We start from the raw sequence: 7,394 nt of genomic DNA on the forward strand, positions 1-7,394 counted from the left end.
ATTATGTACCCATTGATTCGAGATGCCCGCAGCACTAGCAATCTCACACACCTTAACTCTTCTGTCATCCATCACCATATCGTGGATTTTATCAATGATTTCTGCAGTCGTAACCTCCACAGGGGTCCAGAACTCTCAGCATCACTTGTGCCCATATGGCCACTCTGAAAATTTTTCAATTACTTGTAAACTGTTCTAATCGAAGGTGCAGAGCCACCATAATCTTTATCAAGCTTCTCTTTAGTCTCCTGAGGCTTATTGCCTTTCATAAACTAATGTTTAGTCATCACATGAAATTCCTTTTCATCCATTTTTTGACAATCACTCAACTTCCTTGATTCACACGAATGCTAAACACAAATAAATAGACCAATATGGCTGAAACTTGGTGTGAATTCTTTCCAAAGACACTACTAACTAAACATGACCTCAATACACGCCGATGGTGCCATCTCTCGGACTTTGCACGGACTTTCCAAACGGCCCTCGTAGGTAGCTGTATTCACAGATGGGTCTAAACAGGGGTATTCCGTTGGCTGCTCTGTTGTTTTCTTTTTCCTCAAGATTTGGTTGTCTTCAGAGTTCACTGTATTTGACACCAAATTATCTGTGATCTTGAGGGTGGTGGAGCAGATGAGATGTGCCACACCTGCTAAATTCCTCATCTGTTCCAACTCCCTGAGTGTCATTCAGTGTCTGCAACATAAGTATGAAGCCGATTGATTTGTCCAAGATATCCAGGACAAGATGTATGAAACAGGCGAAATACCCTCAGACTTCAAGAAGAGTATAATAATCCCAATCCCAAAGAAAGCAGGTGTTGACAGATGTGAAAATAACTGAACTATCAGTTTAATAAGTCACAGCTGCAAAATACCAACACGAATTCTTTACAGACGAATGGAAAAACTAGTAGAAGCCAACCTCGGGGAAGATCAGTTTGGATTCCGTAGAAACACTGGAACACGTGAGGCAATACTGACCTTACGACTTATCTTAGAAGAAAGATTAAGGAAAGGCAAACCTACATTTCTAGCATTTGTAGAGTTAGAGAAAGCTTTTGACAATGTTGACTGGAATACTCTCTTTCAAATTCTAAAGGTGGCAGGGGTAAAATACAGGGAGCGAAAGGCTATTTACAATTTGTACAGAAACCAGATGGCAGTTATAAGAGTCGAGGGACATGAAAGGGAAGCAGTGGTTGGGAAGGGAGTAAGACAGGGTTGTAGCCTCTCCCCGATGTTGTTCAATCTGTATATTGAGCAAGCAGTAAAGGAAACAAAAGAAAAATTCGGAGTAGGTATTAAAATTCATGGAGAAGAAATAAAAACTTTGAGGTTCGCCGATGACATTGTAATTCTGTCAGAGACAGCAAAGGACTTGGAAGAGCAGTTGAATGGAATGGACAGTGTCTTGAAAGGAGGATATAAGATGAACATCAACAAAAGCAAAACGAGGGTAATGGAATGTAGTCTAATTAAGTCGGGTGATGCTGAGGGAATTAGATTAGGAAATGAGGCACTTAAAGTAGTAAAGGAGTTTTGCTATTTGGGGAGCAAAATAACTGATGATGGTCGAAGTAGAGAGGATATAAAATGTAGGCTGGCATTGGCAAGGAAAGTGTTCCTGAAGAAGAGAAATTTGTTAACAACGAGTATAGATTTAAGTGTCAGGAAGTTATTTCTGAAAGTATTCGTATGGAGTGTAGCCATGTATGGAAGTGAAACATGGACAATAAATAGTTTGGACAAGAAGAGAATAGAAGCTTTCGAAATGTTGTGCTACAGAAGAATGCTGAAGATTAGATGGGTAGATCACATAACTAATGAGGAAGTATTGAATAGGATTGGGGAGAAGAGAAGTTTGTGGCACAACTTGACCAGAAGAAGGGATCGGTTGGTAGGACATATTCTTAGGCATCAAGGGATCACCAATTTAGTATTGGAGGGCAGCGTGGAGGGTAAAAATCGTAGAGGGAGACCAAGAGATGAATACACTAAGGAGATTCAGAAGGATGTAGGTTGCAGTAGGTACTGGGAGATGAAGAAGCTTGCACAGGATAGAGTAGCATGGAGAGCTGCATCAAACCAGTCTCAGGACTGAAGACCACAACAACAACATCCAGGACACCCTTCTCCACTTATAACAGATGAGGAAGGAGGTATCTTTCTGCTGGGTGCCAGGGCACATGTGTATTTCAGGGAATGAAATGACAAGTGTAGCAGCCAAGCGGGCATGTCGTGATCCTCAGTTCAGTATGCCTATCATCTCACTGTTGAGGTGGATAGTCATGTGTCAATGGAAGGACAATTAGCTGGAAGTGACTGATAATAAGCTGTGCCTAATAAATTCCAGTATGCAGGTGTAGCAGACTTACTTCCAGCCATGCAGACGGAATAGTGTTCTACTTGCTCATCTTCACATAGGCCACAGTCGTCTGATGCATGGCTTCTTGCTCCAGTGAGAGGACCCTCCAATGTGAGGTGCTTCCAGCATACAGATCACCATGTGTCGTGTTTTATTAGACTGTGTTTTATTTTCTGTGCAGTGGAGTGCAGCAGATTTCCCAACAAACCTGCCCTCTGTTTTAGGTAATGTTGAAACAAATGTAGAGTTTGTGATTTGTAGAGCTTGTTTCCTGAAGTTTTAGGGAGATGTTCTTAATGTGTTATCAGGACGATGAGCTCACCCATGTTTTCTGTAAGTGGTCAGCCTATCAGATTTCCATTCCACTGCTACATTAGCTCCCCTGTCGTGTTCTTTATGTTTCAATCCCAGGTATAGTACCTTTCACCCTTTATTGTCTTAAGGTGTGCGAGATAGAGTGATTGTGTGGGTGTGGGTGGGAGTGAGTGAATAAGCCTGTCATTTTATAGGTTTCCTCCTCACTGTGTGACAACAGCTGTACTCATTTTATTCACATTCGTAACCATGGACCTTGCCGTCAGTGGGGAGGCTTGCGTGCCTCAGCTATACAGGTAGCCGTACCGTAGGTGCAACCACAACGGAGGGGTATCTGTTGAGAGGCCAGACAAACATGTGGTTCCTGAAGAGGGGCAGCAGCCTTTTCAGTAGTTGCAGGGGCAACAGTCTGGATGATTGACTGATCTGGCCTTGTAACACTAACCAAAACGGCCTTGCTGTGCTGGTACTGCAAATGGCTGAAATCAAGGGGAAACAACAGCCGTAATTTTTCCCAAGGGCATGCAGCTCTACTGTATGGTTAAATGATGATGGCGTCCTCTTGGGTAAAATATTCCGGAGGTAAAATAGGCCCCCATTCAGATCTCTGGGCGGGGACTACTCAGGAGGACATTGTTATTAGGAGAAAGAAAACTGGTGTTCTATGGATCGGAGCGTGGAATGTCAGATCCCTTAATCGGGCAGGTAGGTTAGAAAATTTAAAAAGGGAAATAGATAGGTTAAAATTAGATAAGAGAATAGAAGCTTTCAAAATGTGGTGCTACAGAAGAATGCTGAAGATTAGATGGGTAGATCACATAACTAATGAGGAGGTATTGAATACAATTGGGGAGAAGAGAAATTTGTGGCACAACTTGACTAGAAGAAGGGATTGGTTGGTAGGACATATTCTGAGGCATCAAGGGATCACCAATTTAGTACTGGAGGGCAGCGTGGAGGGTAAAAATCGTAGAGGGAGACCAAGAGATCAATACACTAAGCAGATTCAGAAGGATGTAGGTTGCAGTAGGTACTGGGAGATGAAGAAGCTTGCACAGGATAGAGTAGCATGGAGAGCTGCATCAAACCAGTCTCAGGACTGAAGGCCACAACAACATCATCTCTTAATATGTGTACAGGTGCTGATAACCTGACTGTTGAGTGCCTGTAAGTTCCAACACACTCACACACACACACACATTCACACACACCAAATTACTTTCTCCAAGGCCAAATTAAAAAGCAATGGTGAAATGACATCATCTTGTCTCACACCTGTTCTTGATAGCTCCCCATATATTTCACCTTTGCTGAGTGGTCAGCGCGACAGACTGTCAATCCTAAGGGCCCGGGTTCGATTCCCGGCTGGGTCAGAGATCTTCTCCGCTCAGGGACTGGGTGTCGTGTTGTCCTAATCATCATCATTTCATCCCCATCGACGTGCAATTCTCCGAAGTGGCGTCAAATAGAAAGACTTGCACCAGGCGAACGGTCTACCCGACGGGAGGCCCTAGCCACACGACATTTACATTTTACCTTTGCTTTCGTCTCCACCGTGCACACTTTCCCGAAGCTACTTACCTTCCTTGGTATGCAGAGCTCATTCAAGATGTTGTACATGCTTAACCTGTATACACTATATCATCTAAATGTAATTGAGTAAATTACTAAAGAAGCCGTTGCTTTCAAAAAAGCGGCACCTTCTCAGTTTCACTAAAACACTGAGGTGACAGAATTCATAGGACAGCGATACATACATGTACAGGTGGTGATACTATCGTGTACACCAGGTATAGAAGGGCAGTGAATTGGTGGAGCTGTCATTTGTAATCAGGTGATCAATGTGAAAAGATTTCCGACATGATTATGCCCATATGACGGGAATTAACAGTCTTTGAATAAGGAATGGTAGTTGGAGCTAGATGCAGGGACGTTCCATTTCAGAAATCATTAGGGAATTCAATGTTCTCAGAGCCACAGTGTCAAGAGTCTATTGAGAATAACAAATTTCAGGCATTACCTCTCAGATCTGACAATGCTGTGGCCAACAGCCTTCGCTCAATGACTGAGAGCATCAGTTTTTGCTATAGCCGTCACTGCTAACAGACAAGAAACTCTGTATGAAATAACCATGGAAATCAATGTCGTACATACAATTAACATATCCATTAGGACAATGCAGCAAAACTGGGCATTAATGGGGTTATGGCAGCAGATGACCGACGCTAACAGCGTGACGTCACCTGGGCCTATGACCATATCGGCCGGACCCTAGATGACTGGAAAATTGTTGACTGGTCAGATGTGTTCCAATTTCAGTAGGTATGAACCGACGGCAGGTTTAGAGTGTGGCACAGACCCCCCCACAAAGCTGTGGACCTAGGTTATCAATGAGGCACTGTGCAAGTTGCTGGTGGTAGTACAATGGTGTGGGTTGTGTCTCCAATCAATAGATTGAGTCCTTTGGTCCAACAGAACTGATCATTGATTGGAAATGATCATGTCTGGCTATATGGAAACAATTTGCTGCCACTCATGGACTTGATGTTCCCAAACAACAAAGGAATTTTTATGGATTACAGTGCACCATGCTACCAGGTCATAATTATTCGTGATTAGTTTGAAGAACATTCTGGACAATTTGAGTGAATGATTTGGCCACCCAGATCATCTTATACTACTGGCCATTAAAATTGCTAACTCCAAGAAGAAATGCAGATGATAAATGGGTATTCATTGGACAAATATATTATACTAGAACTGACATGTGATTACATTTTCACGCAGCTTGGGTGCATAGATCCTGAGAAATCAGTACCCAGAACAACCACCTCTGGCCGTAATGACAGCCTTGATATGCCTGGGCATTAAGTCAAACAGAGCTCGGATGCCGTGTACAGGTACATCTGCCCATGCAGCTTCAGCACGATACCGCAGTTCATCGAGAGTAGTGACTGGCGTATTGTGACGAGCCAGTTGCTCAGCCACTATTGACTAGACGTTTTCAATTGGTGAGAGATCTGGAGAATGTGCTGGCCAGGGCAGCAGTTGAACATTTTCTGTATCCAGAAACGCCCGTACACGACCTGCAACATGCTGTCGTGCATTATCCTGCTGAAATTTAGGGTTTCGCAGGGATCGAATGGAGGGTAGAGCCACGGGTCGTAACACATCTGAAATGTAGTGTCCACTGTTCAAAGTGCCGTAAATGCGAACAAGAGGTGACCGAGACGTGTAACCAATGGCACCCCATACCATCACGCCGGGTGATACGCCAGTATGGCGATGACGAATACACGCTTCCAATGTGCATTCACCACAATGTCACCAAACCTGGATGCGACCATCGTGATGCTCTAAACAGAACCTGCATTCGTCCAAAAAAATGACGTTTTGCCATTCATGCACCCAGGTTCGTCATTGAGCACACCATAACAGGCACTCCTGTCTGTGATGCAGCGTCAGGGGTAACCGCAGCCACGGTCTCCGAGCTGATAGTCTGTGTTTTTACTAACATTGTCTAACTGTTCATGCAGATGATTGTCGTCTTGCAAACGTCCCCATCTGTTGACTCAGGGATCGAGATGTGGCTGCACGATCCATTACAGCTATGTGGATGAGGCGCTTGTCATCTCGACTGCTAGTGATACGAGGCCGTTGGGATCCAGCACTGTGTTCCGTATTACCTTCCTGAACCCACCGATTCCATATTCTGATAACAGTCATTGGATCTCGACCAACGTGAGGAGCAATGTCGCGATACGATAAACCGCAATCGCGGTAGGCTACAATCCGACCTTTATCAAAGTCGGAAACGTGATGGTACGCATTTCTCCTCCTTACATGAGGCATCACAACAACGTTTCACCAGGCAACACTGGTCGACTGCTGTTTGTGTATGAGAAATCGGTTGGAAACTTTCCTCGTGTCAGCACGTTGTAGGTGCCGCCACCAGGGCTAACCTTGTGTGAATGCTCTGAAAAGCTAATCATTTGCATATCACAGCAACTTCTTCCTGTCGGTTAAATTTTGTGTCTGTAGCACGTCATCTTCGTGGTATAACAATTTTAATGGCCTGTAGTGTACATGGAGACCATCAAACATTTTTGGTACATAATTGAGAGATTGTTCATGCACCAAATTGTCCACTGGCAACACTTTCACAATTATGGGTGACTATAGTGGCCGCATGGCTCAGTATTCCTGCAGGGGGCTTTCAAAGACATGTTGAGTCCATGTTATGTCAAGTTGCTACATTATGCTGGACAAAAGGAGGTCCAACACGATATTAAGACATATTCCGTGACTTTTGTCACATCAGTATGTAGCTGCTGTTTACCTGCTATTAGTAGCTTAAAATTTACATGCTTACAATGGTATTTTTCAAAGAATATATTTTTTACATCTATAAATACTGATTCATACTGTAATTTTACCCTCCCGCACATCACTATCAAATTCACTGTCTTAGTATCTTCACTATTTTCAAAAGCTTCGAGAGGAGTAAGATTAAAAGAAACAACTTTTTTACTTATCTTGATTATCTTGTTGTTGATGTTGATGGCTCAAAGTCTTGTCTAGGAGTACATTTTTGCTGCTGAAAATTTTGATTTGACTTTAAGGGTTCTTGCTATACTAACACACTGTTGAAGATTTGCCTGTTGCTGTAAATATCTTTTTATTTTATCCCATTCTTCTAAATCAGACTGACT

The sequence above is a fragment of the Schistocerca americana genome, chromosome 11, assembly GCF_021461395.2.
Source record: "Schistocerca americana isolate TAMUIC-IGC-003095 chromosome 11, iqSchAmer2.1, whole genome shotgun sequence".
In the NCBI taxonomy this organism is placed as follows: Eukaryota; Metazoa; Arthropoda; class Insecta; order Orthoptera; family Acrididae; genus Schistocerca; species Schistocerca americana.